This window comes from Oreochromis niloticus, linkage group LG13 (genome assembly GCF_001858045.2).
Source record: "Oreochromis niloticus isolate F11D_XX linkage group LG13, O_niloticus_UMD_NMBU, whole genome shotgun sequence".
Lineage (NCBI taxonomy): Eukaryota > Metazoa > Chordata > Actinopteri > Cichliformes > Cichlidae > Oreochromis > Oreochromis niloticus.
The window spans coordinates 16,576,791-16,598,738 of record NC_031978.2 but is presented as its reverse complement, the minus strand read 5'-3'; the positions used below and the strand labels follow the sequence as shown (position 1 = coordinate 16,598,738).

Genomic DNA, 21,948 nt, shown 5'->3' with positions numbered 1-21,948 from the left:
AGAGTGAGCGAGAGAGCACTTACATATTCATCCATGTCAAGTTGCGTGGAGTTGTCTTGTGCTGTGAGGCATTCTTAAAAACTTGCTATGACGTGCACGTCTAAAGCCGGGTTGACTTACATTGCTATTGTGTAGCTTTGCTTCGTGTGTCCGTGGCGACACGGCTCCTTTTGGTACGCACGTGCCAGCTCGTTAGTTTTGAGCGTGCATATTTACACAGTGGCAAATCTGCCCCACTGGGCATTTACATGACATTGTTTAACTGTGCCGAAAAGCTGAGCTGGCTGCTTTAATGCCCTCTTTAGCAGTTCTAAGTAAAGTTAAGTAAAAGTATGTTTACCCTGCCCCCCTGAACTACCACCACATCGCACCCTTATGTGCCAGCGCCTGTGTGTATGTGAATAATGAATCCATTCTTAAGTCGTGTCCGTGACTGGGGTCTGCGCAGTGGTGTGGTTTCCCCCACAGAGGAGTTGGGAGGGGCTGGGTGGTAGGGGGTGTCTGGAAATAGCTCTGCCTGAGCTGGGAGCACCTTAGGTGGGCCTCTGTGCCAGCCTCACCTTCCTTTAACATGCGTGCACGACAAAAGTACAATTCTACTCGCAAACCTGGACTATATTACTCCCCTGTTTTTCAGTTAGACTTGAAAGGGACGCATGTCTGCATTCACATTCACTGAGCAGGAAAGAAAAGAGCTGCGATTTCTAAGAACTGAGCAGGAGACACATTGCAGTTAAAGCGCAAAGTGTCTTAGTTAGAAAACAGAAACTACAAAGCCCGCTCTGGATCTTGCCTGCATGTAAATGTGTGTTAATGTGCAAAGTAGGTCATTTATTTGGAGCAGGGACAGCCGTGGTGTGCCTCTCTTGAGCGATGTCAGAGCGGGGAATAAGTTCATAAGCAGACACATTGCTGGATTTGGTGAATTGTACAGGGGATTTACATATACCGATATTTTGTTTATATGTCGAGCCAAATCCCTGGGTGGGTGTTGAAGGTGAAAATGGCTGTGGTCAATCCAGAGACAGCATCAGTAACCACAAGCAGAGATAGCAGCCTAAAAATCAGACTAAATCAGATTACCAAACAAACAGCTAAGAGGATTAATTCTGATCTCTCTCTCTCTCTCTCTTTTTCCATCAGACGGACATTAAATCTGCAATCTATAAAATCCCTTCAAATGATTTTCTATTTTACTTTGTGGCCCTCATTTTCTGGTCACATGTTTGGAGCGAAGCTCTTTCTGCTCCCGGTGAACTCTGCCCTTTTGTTCTGCCTTGAGGCCTCTAGAAATGACTTTAGTAAACAGGGTATCAAAACCAGTCTTTAAAAATATCTTCACAGGGTACAAGAGCAGTCTGACCTCTGATCAGGTGATATACTGGCAAGCCCATACTGTTATAATAATGTGTTTTACCCAGCACGCTCGCTGTTAGGAGTAAAGCTGTGTTGAGAGATGCCTGTGGCCCTGTGGCTGTCAGTTAAACAAGCACAGTAACGTTCGCCGGAACAGGCGCAATTAATAGAAACCATAATATATAGAAGGGAATAATTACACCTTGTCGCTGGCTTTCACAGATCAAATATGTTCCTGCATTTCTTCAAATTAATCTCAGGAATGATTGTTGGCTTACAGGGAATCAGTGGCAGCACAGTATGTGTTCTCAGGGAGAAAATACTGTAGATTAATTTGGTTAATATTTCATAAAGCTTAGGAAGGCAAAGGGCATTTGAGGCTTTTCAGATTATTTATTCTCAGCCAATACTACACGCTACGGTTGAGCTGCTGTGCCACTGTGCTGCAACTGCCTTGCACAATGCCGAAGAAAGGCACTTGCCTTTAAAAGTGTTTGCCTGTGATAGCATTGTTTGTGAAATGGGAGCCGTTCACATGTGCAGCTGCGTTTCCTTTTCGCCGTGATCTGATTCAAAGGCTCTCGTTCACGTACGGCTTTGTATCGCTCTCCTGAGTGCTGATAACTGCTAAAAGATTCGTATTAATATCCTCTCTGGTGCTCTTTTATATTAGCTGATTCATTCCCTGCCCGGCTACTTCTGCTAAATACAGGGATACAACATAGCAACGTCGCTCTTGACAGCTTGACAAACTGACATTCCCACTCTCAGTGACTCCCGCTTCTGCCCTCTTGGTCTCTGTGATACAACTGTATATTGTAACCAACAAGACTGTAATCAGTGCAGACCTAATCTAATCATCGCTCCCGACAAGCAGCACTGGCTGCCGGGCTTCCACGAAACACATCTCGCATCAACAGGCAGGCTGCTTGGACGGCATCGTGTAGCTCGAGCAACCGCCGGATGAAATGTCAGGAGAAGCAGGATTATTCCCGAAAATGTCACTGACAGCATAATGGCTTAGCAGAAGAGTGTCTCATGCTATGTTTGTATCTCATGTCAGCAGGTGTGATGTGTAACTCGGTGTGTGTCATAAAAGCTACTGTACACAAACGAGAGCGTAAACAGAAAGCAGGATCTGTTGAGTGAAACTGGTGCGCGATCGGTGTGCACGCAAACCGTGGAGTTAGACGTTAAAGTGTGTGTTTTTAGATCTGCACAAACAAATGCACATCTTTAAAACCTCCTCATTATTGGCAGCGGGAAAGCTGCCCGGGCACCGGGACAACTCCTGTGTGCATCTGCGTGCGTGTCTGTCTGCAGCTTGTGTGTTCGTGGTATGCGCCTAATTCGGCGGCTCATTCCAAGATTTGGTTAACCGAGTTGGCTCGCCCTATCGCATTGCCACAGAGTGTGCAGTTGCTTCAGCCTCTGTTTCATTTAGTGGCACCCACGCTCTTATCCTCTTGCCATGAAAGCACGCAGACACGCATGCTTTTGCACCGGAACAGAAATGCACACACAAACACACGCGCACGCACAGCTGAATGAGAGAATGACAGAGTAAGAGGGACAGAAAGAGAGAGTGAGAAAGAGGAGAAAAAAATAAGAAAGTACCAATTAAGCTCCTCAGACAGTTCTGCCAACAGACATCAGGAGGTTGGAGGCGGTGAGTGTTTGAGTGTGTGTGTTTGCGTGTGTGTGTTGGATAAGGGGGTAGAGGGTGTTTGACTAGAGCTGAGGTCTCTAACTTTTGCGTTGTCAGTTTTGTACTTGTGCAAGTTTTGAAACAACTCATTACCGTGAGGTGTCAATAACCTGCTGAGGAGGCTGGCAATTATCAAGAGCTTGTCACTTTTTATAGTTGTTTGTTGACAATTTCCTATTATATGCTGTATTGTTGCTCCGTGTACTCATTTATATATAGACTTTTTTTCACACCACTGTGGATTTTTAAATATTTGCAAAATATAAAAGAAAAAAACATTCAGATTCTTGTACTGTAGTTGTGGGGAGAGGTTTACATGCAATCATCATGATTTTTATGATTTCTTCTTTTTCCAGTGTGGGGTGATTGTAAAACAAAGAAACAAGAATCAGGTGGTATTGGTTTGAGTTCATTTTGGATTTTCTCTAATCCGCACGGGGTCAAAAGTATAAATAAACCCTCACTAATATTTGGTTAAATGTCCCTTAGCAAGTTTCACCTCGACCAGGCAGTTTTGGCAGCCATAATAAAGCTTCTGGAGTAATTCTGGCTGGATATTTGACCACTCTTCTTGGCAGAATTGGTAGAGTTCATTTAAATTGGTTGGTTTCCTGGTACAGACCTGGCTTGTAAGCATAGTCTGCATATTTTCAGGAGGGTTGAGGTCGGGGGAAGGCCATTCCAGAAGCTTAATGTTAGCCTGCTTTACCCATTCCCAAACCAGTTCTGATGTGTGTTTGGAATCATTGTCCCAACCGAGTCCAAGTTTCAGCCCTCTAGCTGTTGATTTGAGGGGAAGTTGAAGAATATTTCTTGATTATTCCATCCACTGTGCAGTGTACCAGTACCACTGGCACCAAAACAGCCCCAGACCATAATGCTATAACCACTTGATGCTTGATCCCTCACCTTTACTCCTCCAAACATACCTCTTGTCATTGTGGTAAAATAGCTCATTCTTTGCCTTATAAAACTTTTCCCCAGAAGGTATTTGGCTTGTTCATTTGGGAAGCTGCAAATTTAAACTAAAATTGAAGGTGCTGATTTTTTGGGCAGGGGATTCTTTCTAAAACTCACTTTATTGTGGACAGTGACACTGGTGTTACAGCAGTTTCCAGTTTAAGGCCAGGCTTGAGGCTAGGTGTTTCCTGGGTTGTTCCTGAACATCCTAACCCATTTACTCACATCTGAGATGACAGTTCAGGTCTTCTTCCAGACCTTCCAGAGGAAGTCTACTGTTGTAGAACTGTTTGAAGTCATGATCTTGGAATCTGTGGGTGTTTAGAAATGTCTCCAAGACACCTCACTCACTTGTGTAAATCTACAATCCTACTTCATTGACTTCCTTGTCCACTAAGTGCTGTCAAACAAATCCTTTTTATGCGGGCAAAGAGAAAATTATAGTTGCAGTCAGTCCTGATCACTAATGAGAAGTTAATAGGCCTTGCCCTCGTCAAGTTAACAGATATTTTAGAACCTTCAGCACCACTTATTTTAAAACTTGTGAATGAATGTATGTATTTGAGGCTGTGTGTGTACTTTTGATCTTGCATCACAACTGTTGGTGTGCACACAATAGTTTCATAGCTCAGTTTTATTCTCTGCATTTTATGCCGTTTAATCAATATAACAATCTTGTTATCCTGTAGCTCCAAGAGGCAGCTTTATATCACAAATGCTGACATACAACAAGCTACAAGAAGTCAGAAAGATGCTTTGAATTATTTACTGATTTTCAAAGTTATTTTCAACTTTTTATTCTCTGTTTAACCGGGGAAAAGTATTTATTTTGCTGTGAGACTTTTCTGTCAGCAACCAGTAGCTAAGCCCTAATCCAAACATCTTACTGTACTGCCAAATGAAGCCTCTTCCTTCTCTCTGTTCATGCTGTGAAACAAAAGGCTACTTTGGCCAAATCAGGACTGACATCATTGGCAACAGCTGCAGGCTGCATGTGCGATGTGTGCATGCATGTGCGTGCACGCCTCTGTGTGTTGACGTCTTTGTGCGCGCGTGTTTGCGTCTGTCAAGATGAGGTGACCTGATTGCTCAGCTGAGCAGCGAGGGAAGACCCAGCCTTGTGTTGTCAGAGCACCAATAAAAACCACAAGAGATGAACCACAATGCTCCCCGGTCGGCAGCCCCTCCCTCTCGCGGTCCCTGTGAGTTTTCTGTATCTGCCGTGCCCACCCCCTGCACACCCCTGCCACACATACACACACTTAGACACACAGTGGCACTCCTGACCATGCCAAAGCAGATTTAGAGATGAAAAATGATCCACCGCTGGCCGTGCACTGCGCTATCAGCTCCCAGCTATGGAGTGGTCAAGCCAAATCCTGTCCTATCCTTATAGCTGTGAAGATAGAGCTAGTTAAAACTGGACCTCTCCTCTCTCTAGTCTCAGGCAGGTTGACCCTGTATAGTAGTATAGTTACGTACATGGATGACCTTCTTCCACATCAAACCTTGTACAGCTTAGATGTGGGAGTTTTTTTTTTTAACTTCAGCAGCTGCAGGGACTGACAGTCTCTAAAACCTGCAATGAAACACATCTCACTTTGCCTCAAGGTGCCATTAGCCCATTTAAATGAATTGGATTTGTTTGGGATTCAGTGGAGAGTTTAGCTATTACATGATGGCTCAGATGCTGTTTGAAGAGACCTTTTCCCTTTAAAGAATACACTTTTAAGGGTCCTACAGAATTTCAGGATGAAGAGATTTCAGATTAAAGATGCTAGCCATACCAGCTTTAGTTGTTAGTGTCAGTAAAGGTGTGTGGTCTCATCATTCATGGCTCCCAGCGTGAACACATATAGTGCCTTCTCAACACACACACACATGCACAAACAGAAATGGCCCCCCGACCCCCTGGGGTCTCACCTCTGTAGCCCTGTGGCGAATTGTGTGTTTGTGTCTGAGGCTTAATAACTTCACTAGGGCCATCCCACCCCTGCTGCTCTGCCTTATTATTCCCTGTACCTTCTCTGCTTTGTCCAGAGGAAGGAAAAGAGATAGGATGGATATCAAGCAGCACCTTTGGGGAATGGAAGAAGGGGTGAAGGTGCGCGTGTGTGTGTCTGAGGGCTAAAAACGAGAGCTGCAAGGCGGAAACGGTAAGGACGAGGAAGGCTGGGGGGTGGTATTGTGGATAAAGAAAGCGGAGAATGGAGCAGAAGGTGGGGGCCTGCAGCAGTATTGACGTGGTTCAGGTAAGTGAAGGATTAGTGGATCTGCAGAAAGCCTAGGAGCTGCTGCTCCCTCATCCAGCCAGCGGTGAAGTGGCTCCTCTTAATGAACTATTAAAAGGAAAAGGATTCTCTTACATGCATGCACGCACATGGACATGCCATTCATCCTGCAGAAAGGGTCTCCATTCATGACGAATACAGAACACCGGCTTTTCGAAGCTTTTGGGACATTTTTTAGATTATCTGTCCTTCAGCCATCCGTGCTAATAACAAAAACAGCCATGAAGTGAGTCTCCAAGTAATGTGTGCAGTCAAAGCCTGATATAAGCCTGTTCTCCTGTGCCACAGAGGACTGTGTCTAAAATGTGTTAACCCTTTAAAGCCTGAACTATGAAGTACTTGGTAGAAAATGCTGATTTAAGAAAATAGTGTTTATTGAACCTTTTAACAAATTAAAAAGTATTAATTTCTCCAACACTTATACACCAGTCTGCTGCTTTAACTACTCATTTGTGCAGTAAATGTGCATTTATGACTCAAACGCCTCCATTATAACTATAACAATTTAGCCTTTGAATGAATGGGCTTGAGGATTAGTGCTGCCAAAAGTGAAGGGACATTACAACGTAGTATTGCATTGTTTTTATTTGATTTATGACGATAACAAGAAGAAAAACTACCAGACAATATGTTAAGATGTCACTGACACAGAAACTTTTCACTGGATCAATGTTTGATGTTATCTGATGCCACTGAAGTTAACTTTTAAATTATCTTTGAGTTCAGGAAAAAGAACGTTTGGCGTTCGACCTTTAATTCTGACGCCTCCCGCGACATATGCCGAGGTCATAAAGAGATGAACATAACTACAAAAGCATGCAAGGAATCTACTTATTTAATGGACTCAGAGCTCACATTGCGACACTGTTACTTTGCTCCCGTGACTCCCGATATTTCCTGCAGGTTTTCTTTCTAATTCTGACTGTCCTTTAACTGACTCGGCGGATGGAGAAGCAAGAGCGTGAACCTGCCGTGTTCTTAAACTCTCCAGACACACATTCACACTTCGCCTGTCCTGCAGATACAGCAGACACTGTCACGGCTGTTTTAAGGCGAGCTCTGCTTGTGTGTCCAAGGATAACAGCACACAGGGCTCACTTAAGTGTGGGTTCTGTGCTTCAGTGAAAATTCCCTTAATGTGGATGTGGTAATGTTTGTGTCCCATGTGTACTTTAGTGCATGTTTAAGAAGACTGAACAGGTGTTTCTGATTGTGTAGCGTGTGTGTGTGTGTGTGTGTGTCACATGTCAGTCGGGGTCAGGTGTCTGTCTAGTTTCACTTTACAGAGGAAACCCAGCGGCTCAGATTTCAGCGGGGGTCATCTGCTCTGCTCTGTGTGTCTGAGAGGTTAAAGTTTACTCTGCTGAGGGTTAGTGAGGGCTGGGCTACGTTTCCTGAGACACACACACACACATATAACATGCTAAAGACATTTTAGACATTTTTAATTCATTACCACAAACATTTTAGTAACTTTATTCTTGTTTTCCATGAAAATTTCAGCAAAATAAACTTTTAAAAAAATTGTAATTATTGTGTGCTTACTATATACTATATATATGGTATACAGTATTATTATTCGACTGTCTGTGTGTTAGCATTTTCACAAATGACAGCACTTGTGGTAAATGTGAGCCCATAGACACTCTGTAATAGTTACAGGAAAATCTTGACAGTGACATGTTGGTGTGTCGGAAAAACAAAAGGACAGTGACACTAAAGTTACATAAGGCACAGAGTCTGTCTTTCTCTGTCAGTCTTTCTCACCCCCACTTGTTTTTTTCCCATTCGACCCCCACCTTCTTTTCTGTCCCTCTGTACCTCTCCTATACAGGAACTGGCCAATTTCCTGAGCCTGTTTTTCCATTTTGCTTCCCTGTGCATGTATCTTTTACATGCATATGTTTCTGCGTTCCTCTGTGTGTGCCTGTTCGTCATCCCCCGTCTCTGACTGGCTCTCAGCTAACAGCTTAAAATGTCACAACTGTTTAATTTCACAAGAGCAAGCTCTTTGGAAAGTGACCTCATGCGCACGGTGCAGTTTGAGTCAGGTCGCGACTTTTTCAGCTTGATGCTCTTACATCAAAAAACATGTCTTTAGACGTTGTGTAAACAGGTTATTGACAGGCAGCAGTGCCGGTACATCTCGATGTTTAAAGAAGGAATTCTCAAACTGTAGGAGACTCACGAAAAAGCAACTTATGCCAATTTATTTTTCCATTGATCGTCATTCTGTTTGTTGTTCCAGGACAAGGTGGAAAAGATATGTAGTCATGGTTTCACATGGTCCTGGTTTCTTTGTATTTACCTACACGTGGCTAAAACCTGATTTAGGCTTCTGCAGGGAATTTACAGAGCAATTTATGGCATAACCGGAAACCCCTCACCGCAACCTTATGTACCATCCAGTTGTTGTGGGCTGCGTTGACCCGACGTGTAGTTACATTTTTCATGGAAGTTTGGCGTACGGTTAAAAGGGGTTTCCGATTACATCATGAGTAACAGTGTAGATTTCCCACTGAAGCATAATTCAGGCATAAAGCAAAAAAGAAACACAGCAAAGAAAAAACTAAGACAGGGGAAAAACAATGCCAGCAACTAAAGGTCTGTTTTGCATTGAGATCTGGTGACTCTGGAAGCAATTTGAGTACAGTGAGTTCACTGTCATGTTCAAGAAACAGTTTAAGATGACTTGAGCTTTGTGACATGGTGCGTTATCCTAAGGGAAGTAGCCATCAGAAGATGGTACACTGTGATCAAGGGTCAGCAACATGGTGTTTAAATGATGCTCAGCTGGTACTAAGAGGCCTAAAGTGTACCAAGAAAATACAGCCCGGCATCATTACTCTGTTGTTGATACAAGGCAGAAATTGTGTGAATTGTAGCCTCGGTTTCCTTTTCTTAACAGTGGCGCTCAGTGTGGTCTTCTGCTCCTGAAATGCTCTTCTGCATAATTTGGCTGTAAAAGGTCATTTGAGTTACCGTTGCCTTCCTATCAGCCCAATTAGTATGCAGTTGAGCAGATATACCTAATGAAGTGGCCGGTGAGTTTATAAGCAAAGATGATTCAACCTTTTGTGAAAGATTATTTTGCATGTCAGACAGAGATTTATTCCCATGGTGTGTTTTGGCATCTCGGAGTGAATGACTGAGTGCATTTTGACATTTAATGTTCCCCAAATCAAGAAACAATCAAACAGACAAAAACAGTTTTGTGCACTGTGGCTTTCCACTTCAATGAGGGAATCTCAATAACCTCCAGATTTTATTGGCACATTTTGGGGAAGCAGCTTATACAGTTCAGTGCTTGCGAAGGAAACTTTCTCAGACATCTTCATGCAGCGTTCCCGCTTTACACTCGATAGCATCGCGCTACCTGTAATGGATGTTTGCTGGTTTTACTCTTTCCTCCCTCCCTCCACTTCCTCCTGGCCTTCAACACCATGGATCACTTTGCTGCAGAAAGACATTTTTCCACATCTAACTTAATGTCAAACCAATTTCTTTACTTCTGTCAAGGTAACTTTCTGCGCTGACATGTTGACAGCAATGTTTTCTAATATTCTCGGGTCAAGGTGTTCAGTCTCTTTACTTTTCACTTTGAGCACTGAGGTGTGAAATTCTTCTTCATACACAATGATGTGTTTTGCTTAAATAAAAGCTGCGCACATAATAATAAAAAAAGGTTATCTCATCAATTTTAGAGGTGTTAATGGTCAAAGCTCTCACAAACATGTATTTATGAACAGGTGGTATTCAAAAAGCAACAAGCACTTTATGAAAAGTATGCAGAGGCAAAGGAGTTTGGTGAACTTTGTACTCTGCAGATGAATAAATATTTGATTTCAGACTGTAAAGCCTTGATAGATCCAAATAGCAGATCTTGTGGAGAAATGCACTAGAAAAAAAACTCAAGTGAAGCTATTCTAGTAAAAGCTTTTTTTGGAAGGGCTTCATTAGACATTAGCATGAGTTGAACTGTCATATTTGTCACTGTGCCCCTCTAATGGCCACTTGTCCAGCTGAAGCTGCGTGTCTTTGATCAAAGCTGACCGGCGTTCCCCTCTGGCTCCAAAACAGGCGGTTCACACAGAATAGCCTATGTTTTTCCTATTCCGATTGGAGCTATTACTCCTCCACCTAATATTCATTTAGTGCCTGCTGTTAGTGTGTTTGTGTGCTTGCTGTGTTGTGTGTGTGTGTGTGTGTGGCCCATGCTGCCTCGGTTGATGAAGGAGATCCTTATTGCCCTCGGCACAGTGGCTCAAGGAAATCAATGTTTGATTTGCCGGCTACATGATAAAGGATTTAATGCTGAAATACACCCCCACCCTCTCATGGGCTGCTCGTGGTAAAGAAATCGCCTCGTTGAATGCATTTGTTCCTTTCGCTCTGTAAGCAGTGGTATTTGTTGCCTCTGTTCGTGCATGTATCTGTTTGTGAATGCGCTGGCAGGTAATAAGAAAGCTTTGATTGCCTGATGGGCCTTGTGTCCATTTGCTGGTGACTGCCAATACATACGTGTCTTTGTGTGTGTGTGTGTGCGTGCAAATGCAGTGTCCAGAGTGGTGTATAACCACTCCTGTGCTCCCTGCTCTTGGTGGATGTATCGACCAGACTCTGGAATGGAGAAATGCCTGCCCAGCACACAAAATCAATGGCTGCTGTTTTCTCCCCTCCAATGGCCTCCTGTTATCTGCAATGAATACAAAGCACATATTGTAGCACACAAGACAGACACTCATACACCTCATCTTTATGTCTGCTCCATTTTTCAATACTGCAGCGGGGTCACATACAAACCCACAGGAGATTGGGCAAAATTACAAGTCAGTTACACGTAATTGGAAGAAATATGGCTCTCGCTGTGTGTTTTCTCGTCCTGAGCGTGTTTGCCGCTGAGTCTTCAGTCACCTAACAAGACTTGAGTGAGACCTACACCGCCGCTGCTTTCACTGGACTGCAAAGTTTATTATTTTTGCTACTATATAAACTGTGCTCTGCCAGCAAATCAAACAAAGCAGCCAAGAGTGTGAATGAAACATCATCTGTCTTCCATTGTGTTGAGTAGCATTAGCAAAGTGGCCAACAAGTGTTTATTTAGCGAGCGGGCAGTCCATTTCAGTTCAGGCACGGGGATAAGATCAAGCCTATTTTCATTGTGCAAATGTGCTTCCCTCTAATTCGCTGTTTCTCTCACTCACTGTCCTAAACACTTTCTTTCTCACTCCCTGTCTCCCTGTCAGGGATTATAGGTGGTGGTGCTGTTGCTGGTGAGAGGAGGAGGAGGAAGAGTAGGAGGGGAGGTAGCAGATTAGTGGCGGTTGTCCAGCGGGTCCGTCTGTCTACCGTCAGAAAATAGAATTCATTTGTGTGATCCAGATGCTTATGCTCAGTTCTCTGCGTTTCTCTTTGCTCGTGTGTGTGTGTGTGTGTGTAGTAGTTGCTCAGTCAGAGGAGAGGATTGGCTGTTGGGCTGTTGGGGGGGCGGGGTGTTTGGTGGTGGAGGTGCAGGCTAGCTCACATCCGCTTTGGAGCTTTTGTACTGGCATCAAAGAGAATGGCCATGACCTGATGACTAGATCCCTTGTTTAACCACACTGACAGCATACAGTATAAACAGAAATGTGCACTGACACACTGTATGTGTTGAGCACATTGGTTCTATCCACTCCAACTATGGACTTCACTGCAATGCCAAAAAAAAAAAAGCTAGAACACAGAAAAGGACAATTCAAAGTGGTTGGCCGTTTCTATAGGTAGGCAATATAGAACACATGCTAGAGAAAACACACCTGGCTGGTCATGTGTGTGTACACTCTCACTATTTAACAATGGTACGGCCAATAAAAACCAAGCTGCAACCTCTAAATAGCTAAGGGCTGCAGTTCCTTTATTGGCCACTTGAGGTTGACTCTAAAAGCAAGTCAGTCCCTACAGAGTGTTACGTTCAAATGAACTAAAAAGCATGTTTACAGTTTGAACCTCTGTGGAGTTTCCTCCTTTTTAAAAACTGTATGACGGGGTAGCTTTAAAGCTTTAAAGTCAAGGGTGTGGCTGCTTTGGCATAGAGGTGTATTGACACAGGGAGCTAAAGCTGGCAGGTGTCTACTAGGCTTCACCTCCACTAATTCCACCCATTGAACCAGACATCTCCATTGTGTTTGTGATGTTAGAGCTTTTGGATGCAGGAATAATATGTCTGGCTTGCATGGTGCAGCCTAGTGTGTCTTTTGTCCTGTGTTCCTCCCCTTATTCCCAACAGGTCGTGGCAGATGCCGCCCTTCCTTCAGCATGTTTCGGCAGGAGGTTTCTTCCTGTTAAAAGGGAGTTTTTTTCCCCACTGTCACCGAGTGCTTGCTTATAGAAGGTCGTCCGATTATTGGGGTTTCTCTGTGTTGTTGTAGGGTCTCCACCTTACAGTATAAAAAGCTTTGAGGCTGCTGTTGTGATTTGAATTGAATCTAAGAAAGTGAATGAAATTCTGTAATTTTATTAGTCCATTACTTAGCATTAATAAGCAGACTTGCGTATGAGTGGGTCACACCCATACAATTTATAAATGTAGCTCACTAACCAGGCTTATATTCAAATGAAAAAGCATTTTCGGTGTTACAAAAATGGTCATTTCCCATATCTTGTATAAAACAGTATCAAATTATCCTTATCTCTGATACTCCACCCGGCCCTAAAAGGTTTTTGAGACTGGATGTAATGTGCATTCATTGTTAGTGGACCCAGGGGAGAGAATGGACAATGATTGGGAGAGCAGGTGGGGCTGTATAAACAGTATATGGGTTACTACAGAGGGGGTTTTCTGTTTTGGCTGGCTGCTTCATGCATCCAGAGTAGGAGCAGGGTTGATGGATGGATCCAGACTGGAGATCTCATGGAGGGCTTCAGAGCAGGATACTGGGGGAGGTCTGTGGGGTCCCTGAAGAAGTGTGGGGTTGGGGTTGCTGTCATTTTTCAAACCCCTCTCCACCTGCCGCCTCTCTTCTGTGTCTCCTATCCTCTGTTTGCCGCCCCTCGTAAGTCCCCCGTGCCTAACTATTTTTTTGTTCCACGTCCAAGTGGAGTCCTCTACTGGTTGCTGCCCTTTCACAGTCTTTGCAGCATGCTCCCTCCCAAACATCAATTTGGGATGTGTTTAATGCTATTATGAGGTGGCAGCTCAGGCAGCATGCCCTCCAACAAGGAGAGATGGACTCGTGCCGGGGTTAAACACGACTTAGTTTTCTTAATTCACTTAAACTCGGGTGCTTCTGCTCTCTGCCACCAAGCTCTTAACTTCCTGGTCGGCACAACCCTCTAATACCCGCCTGACACAGCTGTAAAGCGAAGCACTGCTCGTTTTGTTGCTTTGAGGTCAGTGCGAACATTACGAGGTGCTTTGACAGGTCAGAAGTCTTGGCTGGTGTTGGTGTGTGTTTTATTCCCTAACTGTACTTTCCAGCAGCGCCTGGCTGAGCAGAGTGGGCATCTAATTTGCTGGCTTACAGGCAGCGAGTTTGAATGGGATGATCAACTAGTTACTGGTGAGATTCAGTCACCAAATCCATAATCCTGTCTGTCTTATAATAACAGGAACAAGAACAGCAGACCTTTGAGTTTGCCTTCATGTGCGGAAAAAATAAAACTTGAAGCTTACAGCAAAAAATAATATTCATTGATCTATTTTTAATTGAATCTTTCCCAGGAACATTGATTTGGACAAGAAATAAAATTTTTAATTACTGCTATGGTGCTACAGGAGACACAGCAAATCACATGCCAACATACATCTAACACAAAAAGCGTGCCGCGGAGTCTGTATCTGTATTTCTTTCTTTCTGGCACGACAAACTGAACGGAGCAAAATGTAATATCTCTGTCTCAAACACTCCATATAAACATCAACATTTCATAGCATTTCTGTGTCATCTGTCTCTTGCTTATATATTAAATGAGCAACAGTGTGTGCTCATTAAAAATGCATGCTTCACATTGGGCATAGGAGAGCAATTATCCCACCTAGTTCCTTTACAATGGCTCATAATAAAAGGCCCCTGCAGTGGGCCACTCCCCGATAGCTTCACCGCCTCAACCGCTCTCACCCCTCACCTCTCCTTCCCTCTCTTCTCCTCTCTTTTCCTCCCTTCCTATCTCCCACTCCAGCTGCCTGTTGTCTTCACACCAGATCATCAGTAAACAGGCTTTTCACTGGATTTGATGGAGTGCGGTGTTTTGATCTGTCGGGATTTGGTGTGTGTGCGCTGCAGGTGGCAGCGGACAATGGTATTACAGACAGAGGCAGCGCACGCAGAACACACCTGATGGCACACATGCATGCACGCACACACACACGTGCACGGGCTCACATGTGTAAACATACACAGTAGATGAGACTGTTAAGGCGCGTGTTGTTGCCATCGTGCTTTTTGACAGGAGTGCCTTAAGAAGATCAGAGCGCCTGTGGCACGGAGGCTGTTTCCCGCCACATGCTGTACATCAAATACAAACGCATGTGGGAAGCAACTGCATCACTGGAGCACTTTAAAGCCCCCATACTGACAGCCTGCTCATCAAAAGACTGCCATTATTGTATACATATGGAATTGTATAATTTCCCTGCCTCATATTTGTTCGTGCATTTGTATGTGCGTGGCTGGCAGTGTACTCTTTGAGGATCAAACGCGGCTAGTTTTACTTCACAGCAGGCAAATAAACAGCAGGAGAAGAAAGAAGGCAATGTGATGGAGTTTCTGCAGCTGATGCTTCGGTTTGTTTAAATGTATACATCAACACACATGGCAGGCTGTCACAACCTTCTCTGCACTTCAAACAGATGAGCTGATGGCTGACGCGTCTCCGTAAAGGAAGCTAGCCGGCCCCGCAGAGTGCCGAAAACAGCGTTAGCGCTGAAATGATTAGTCTATTAATCATCTCAAAGGACAGAACATTAAGCAAGTTTTGATAATCAATTAATCATTAAAGTAATCTGTCAAGCAACAAAAAAGAAACATGTCTAACATTCACTGGTTCCAGACGAGACTTTTCATGCTTTTAGAGGCCGTTATGAAGATGTCATCACCAAAACCAGGTACTGGGAGTCAGAGGGACGTTGTGATATTTAATGCCTGAAGGCAACTTTGAAAATAGAAGGAGTGCCAGTCATGCTAAACAGGGGCTTTTAATTTAAAAAAAACAAAACAAACAAAAAACTGAAAATCAACAGTGAAAATAATTATTAGTTAGCCCTAACCCCTACTTCGGTGTAGCGTGCCATTTTAATTGGCGACAAAACCTGTCAAGGCCAAGAGCCCGATTTTATTTGATATGCTCCCTGGATGAGGAAACCCCTCCTTCGCTCCCCGTAGACGCTGTTAAAATCAGACTGACTTCATTAATAGTCTGATCTGGATGTAATTAAGAACGAGCAGAGTGCGGCCGGCAGAGAGACGGCAAGTGAGAAGCAGAGTTTTCGTTTTCTTTTTTTCCTTTTTTTGGATCCTTCTGTCGACTGTGTTGACAGGTCAGGTAGAGATGAGTAGGTCAGGAGAGCTGGATTGTGGTGGAGCTTGACCCGTCATGTTCTTGTCACAGCTTCATGAGAGAGGCCTGTTAGAGCTGGTAAACACTGGGAGCTGCTGGGCTATCACTTTGTTCTGAGATGTTTTGGCTCATTTGTCTGTGATTAGTCTGCTCGCCTGCCTTTGTTTTGCAAGTGTGGATTATCTGAAACACCCCCCCCACCCCACCCTGCCCGTCCTTCTGCACACGCACACGCACACCAGTTCTTCTGTGCTCGTGTTTACACGGCGCTGGGTGGAAAACATAAATTGGAGACAGAGCGTTCCCCGTCTGCGCGGCTTGGAATGGGGTTTGGACTCGGAAAGCTGGCTTTCCTCTCAGGAAGTGTTGTTGCTCACCACTCTCCATAAACACTGGAAAAGAGACCCAAAGAAAATGTCCCAGACTCACTATTTCCACTGTAAACACACAGACATACACACAGACATATACTGCTCCCATTTTTCGCTTTCTCGCATATATGTCTTTCCCGAGCAGAAGGCTTCATATGTCTGGAGCGTGCGAACCAGAAACCCGACCTATGCGTATAAACTGCTTCAGATTTGTAATTTATGACCGTTATATTTCAGGCGTTGCAAAGGCCAAACAGTGTTTATAAACACAAACAACAAGGAGCTAGAGAGACAAAACATTGCGTTATAGAGGTTTCAGGACTCATGCAATGTTTTTTTTTTATTTATTGCAAAACAGTTGGCAATAGAGAGGATGCACTGCAAGGAAAAAAGAAAAAAATCAACAAACCAGGATTTGCTTTGTTTACGTTGCACCCCTGGGTGAAAATGCCAGCATGCTCCAACTGAATTACCTCTTAAAGGAGCGTAAATGTTACTTTTCAGCGCTAACAAGTTGTTGGATTGCAGCTCCCCTTGTGTGCTCTGTGAAGTTAATAAATCTGCACCAGTGAGAAAAGGAAAGAAAGAAAGCTCTTTCCATCAATTTTATGGCATTTATTCCCGCACTGGAGCATTATGCTTTAAAAAAAATATCATCGCTAAGCCCCCCACTCCTAAAAAAAAAAAAACAACTTGAAATGCTCACAGTTTGTCATTGTCACAGCTTGGATTTGACAACAGGGAGCAGGACTCTGTAATCTGTCACTGACAAGTTAGCTCCTGTGACTTCATTGCAGTTTTTTTTTTTTTTTTTAAAGAATCAGCAATATACCATAACAACCTGTAAAGCTTTTTTTTAACATGTAGAGGATTAGATGATGCGCTTTTTCACAGTTCCAACCATTTGCTGCTATTATCGCTTTAACACCCATCTGGCTCCCAGCACCCTAACCTGCCTGTGCACAAGCCTGTAGCAGCAGAACAAGGGAGTGTCGTGGAGAGAGAGAGAGAGTGAGCGAGGTTAGAAACCCTGTTTTTTTTATTACATTTCCTCCGCAGTGAAAGAGGAGGCAAGATGGACACTCCATATCTCCCCGCTGCACCAGAAAACTCATCTAAATGGAAAACACATTGTCTTCATTATTTTGCGAGAGCTGAAAGAACGGGGTTGTCATGGTAACAGCCATCTGAGTGAGCGCAAGCGGGCGGCCGAGGGGCTGGTTTTAGGGCCAGAGGAATGGAGAAAGAGAGAGAGAGGAAAAAAGAGGAGGAGGAGGTGGAGGGAGGGAGGGAGGGAACAAGGAGTCAGGAGAGGGGAGGAGGTTTGGTGGGAAGAGAGGAGAGATGAAGAGGGTGGAGATCAAAGGAAGACAATAGAGATGGAGGGAAGGAAAATAGGAAATTGTGGGGTTAAAGACACAGAGATGAGGAAAGAGAGCAGCGGGTGTGATGGAGAGAAAACCGAGGAAAGGAGGGGAGGGTTTGTGAGAGGAGCCAGACAGTGCAAATGGCCAGTTAGTGGCTCTGGGAGAGCAGCTCGGAGGCCCTTATTAATTTCAAGGGGGCAGCAAGATGGTAAGATTTAAAAACTTAGGAAACCTCGTCGCAGCCCTGCTGGTGCGTGCCACAATGTGTGTCTGCGCATGAGAGCGCATGCCGATGTACAGTCGAGAGAAAAAAGGTGGCTAATATTCGAGGAGCGGGTAACCGCCGGGTTGAGGTTGCAGTCTCCTGCCACTTCAGCTCAGCCGGCGCCCCCGGTGGTGATCGACAACCTGCTCGCCGGCGTCTTTATTAGTTGCTCCCCGAGAACAGCCCCTGGCAGCAGCAAGCCCAACACCAACGCCCTTCATCAAATATTTACCCCGTCTGAATCTACAACATGCACCAAGGCCACATCAAATAAAACCAAGTGCCAAGGCGATATCTAATCCAGTCCAATCCCTCTCCTTGTCAACTACATTCTCTTCCCTTTTCTGATGCTGGGTGGCTTTTCCTGATGCGACTGTCAGTTTAGCATCAGCTCGAGGATTAGAGAAGGAGACCTAGATGATTGTTTATTCAAGTTGCTCCTCTGTTTTATAGCCACTGGCGTAGATATGACTGAGGCCTGACACAACATCATTTTGGCAGCCGTCGGGTGATTAAGGAAATTAAAGTAAAAGCTTAAGTCTTTGTCGTGTAAATACTTCCCCCTGGGGTATTTGGATTGGCTTTAACATCCATTAGGATTTGACATACAACCTCTTCAAAGGAGCCGTATCATTATCGTTATTGTTTGCGGTTCGAAAATGGGACGGAACTGAGAAACCAAAGGACTGTCAGATAGATTTATTTATCACAGATGAAGCCATCATCACTTTTGGTAAATGCCTCTCCGCTGTTGTCCGTGATGCATTGCGTTTTCGGGGGGGGGGTGGTGTCAGTCCTGCGGCTGGGGTAAAGTATTTTTCTTCACAAAAGCATCCAGATCCATTGGCGATAGAGTCCCGGGAGTTTCGCGGGATCTCTCAGCGCATGGGGGAAATTATGTTTGTCTTTTTCTCTCATCGGTTCCCTCCAGATGTGCAGTCGTGGTCAAAGGGAGGGACGAGGGCTGCGGCTTGTGATTGACCAGCACTTAGAGGAAGAGACAAGCGCGCTCTCGGTCGACTGTTTGGCTGCTCTGGCTGGCCAGCTGTGTGGCTGCCTGTAGGTCTTAGTGATTCATGTCACACTGTAATTGGTTTACCTGCTCCCTGTGTGTCTGCGCTCTGAGAGGACCAAAACAAATTACCCAAGGATGACCTCTCGCCATCTCTCTCTCTCTCTCCTGCTCTTCAAGCCCCCCCCCCCCTCCCTGCTTGCCTCACCCTGCCTCCCGCTCCACGTAATATGTTGTGTGAGTGTTTTCTGTCTCCCCCTCTCTTCCCATCCATTTGTCGCTTCCTCCTGAGCTCTTTCTACATATACCTTGAATCTCACAAGCGAAGCCACCGCAGAATATGATTCTTTCATAGGAAAAAAATTACACACATTTAAAGCCTGTCGAGGTTTGGTGGCGTTTGCTTATGAGCGTGCCCGCTATGTCACACATCACCACATGTTACGCACACATGCATGCGTGAAGATAAGCTGATGTGATGGACTTGAGATGACAAATAAACACACGCACATCCCGGTTGGAGTGCTTTGTAGCTCTGAAAGAGTGTTTTGTAAATGCTGCAGTGAAGCACATTAGCCTTTCAGCGCTGTTTTTTTTTTTTTTTTTTTTTTTTTTGCGCTCACTGTGCCAAATAATACCTGTGTGGATTGTCCCTTCAGTGAATGAAACTGGTGCTCTGTGTACACCATTAGGCTGTTTCATTTTCACAGCGAGCAGATGTTTTGTGTTGTTTGCTCCTCTCGCTCTCGCACGGCAGTGAGCAAACTCTCAAAGAGCAAGATGAATGCGCTCTCCCATCTACCCGTGTAGGCAGGTCTCGCTATCTCTAAGGTTATTTAGCGGTCTCTGTAAAAATCCTCTGTCAAAGGATTTCACTCAGAGCTTGAAAAAGTGATTTGTTTGGGTTTGTTGCATCTCTGATACACACTGTTCTCATATGGGAGGCCCTGGTGCATGTACTGGTAAACATCAAGTCTTGTTTGAGTGTCCTTGAACAAGTCCTTTATTCTGTACCGACTCCAGGCAATGCTCGGCTATAGACACGGCAGTCAGAAAATCAATAAGGATTCTGTACCTTTTTTAGATTAACATTAGAATATCTTAGCTGTTTATTTCTTGCTGGATAGCAGTAACACATGCTTGATGGTATGAAAAGCCAAGAACAAGTCATTATAAATTATAGGACCTGTAATTTCCTAAAGGCATGTGAATTTCAATGACAATTAATTGCCAATTTTTCTTTTTTCTTTTCTTTTCTTTTCTTTTCTTTTTTTTAAGGTATTTTCATACCTAAAAAAGGCTTTTGATAAAGACAGGACCTTTAGTAATTAGTAATTTTAATGATTTGTGGTAACTGAATGAGGAAGAGAGTACTTGGAACTCTGTACTGTACTGTTATTACTGTGGTTTTATTTTGGAGCTGAAAAAATTAGCCCATGTAAAGGTGGCAAAAACTACAGTTCCTTGAATGCCCGCTAGGGGGCTCCCGTGTTAGAATTTTTCTCTTTTTTCGTATACAATGCACAATTTTGTTAAACACCGCCCTCCCATAAAGCTAGGTAATGTTTTATCTATAACACCCCCATTTGTATAAAGACTTCCGTCTTCTTTGGCAATATGCTAGTAAAAGAAGCTTTAACTACGCTCTGGTAAGTACATTTTTTAAGCCTTTTTTTTTACTAGCTTAAATTATATTAATAAAAATATTATCGATCTTTCTGTTTTCTTCTACTTATCAAATTCAGGGTTGTTGTTGGGCTGGAGCATATGCTAGTTATGGGGCGGGGTACGCCTGGAATAGGGTTGCCAGTCTTAGCACAGGGCTAACACACCTAGCCAACTAGCTAGCCAGACCTAGCATTACTCTTTTGTCAAAATAGCGTCATATTGTGTTTAAAATAAATGAATAAATACAATGGCACCGTGGGTATGGGTTAGAATGTAAAATTACATGCAAAGGTTAGTCCACATGTTTATAGTTTAACATGTTGTACTTCCGGAGATTTAAAAAAATATTATTTATGGTTTAAAGGCTTCGCCCACAGGGATAAATAAAGGATGCTCAGCAGAAGCTGCAGCACAGTGGGACATTTTGTTCCACTATGTGCAAAGAGGTTGGACTGGTAGCTTTTTTTTGTAAGATTGTGCATTTGGAGTGTCTGAGACAAGGGGAGTGGAGGGCAGGCTGGCACAGATATATTTTTGCTCTCCCTAATGACACCAATACCATTTCATGGCTTAGTGAGCAGATTGAATCACACTCACTCTTTGTAAGTCTCACCCTCTGCCCCTGTCTCTCTGTTTCTCCTTCCTGCACACACTTCATCACTCTCTCCTCACACAGACATATCACATGCGCATTCATATGCTACCGTACATTGATGTGTTACACTCACCCTGGTGGATGTTGTTTAATTGCATTTGGGTCAGCAGTTTGCCAGTGCTGGACATGGAATTTGTCAGTTTACCCATTCAGCAGCCACGGGGGGCGGTGTGTGAGCTAACAGCTCTGCTGGAGTCAGGCCCATAAGGTTAGCTTTACACAAGCCTGTCAGACTGCACTGTCAATCACTCTCCTCTCCTCTCACATATTCCTAAAAACATACTAAACTTCCATTATCCCACTTAATAAACTTCAGACTCGCCTCTGAAGTCCTGAAGGCTACACACACTGTCATAATGTTACACACACACATGCTCACTTGCTTCGTCTCTTTTGCATCTCTAGTGATAAAATCTCGCCTTTGGTGACAGTGGAAAATCATATGTGGCAGCCAGGACATACAATCTCCCCCAGTTGGTATTTTTAGTCCTCAGGAACTGGAACTGGAACATTGTATGGAATAAGGAGTTCATTCATTCATCATGTGATGCTCAAAGCTCTGTTCTGCTCATGGATGACCTGATTTTTGTATCTCATGGTTAGATAAATGGCCTTTCCTTATTATTTCTGTATAGACAATACAAATGTAAACCCAGCTGGACCCGGATAATAATGTGACAAAATGTTGTATTATTATGTTAATATATGGGATTAGGTGTAATTTGGCATTTAGCTTTATAGTTATCAGGTGGTAGAGCTCA

At 44.0% G+C, this 21,948-nt stretch overlaps 1 protein-coding gene across 5 annotated transcripts in view; it reads left to right on the top strand.

Moving 5' to 3' along the window:
• Window positions 1–21,948, top strand: part of zmiz1a (zinc finger, MIZ-type containing 1a) — a 107,842-nt gene that overhangs the window by 44,911 nt on the left and 40,983 nt on the right. The window contains exon 1 of one of the 5 annotated variants that reach the window (XM_019366537.2): window positions 20,371–20,513. The exons of the other annotated variants lie outside the window; for them this stretch is intronic. The gene's annotated coding sequence lies outside the window, so the exon portion shown is untranslated. Of the gene's footprint in view, window positions 1–20,370; window positions 20,514–21,948 lie in introns of those variants that run through there. 5 annotated transcript variants of the gene reach the window in all.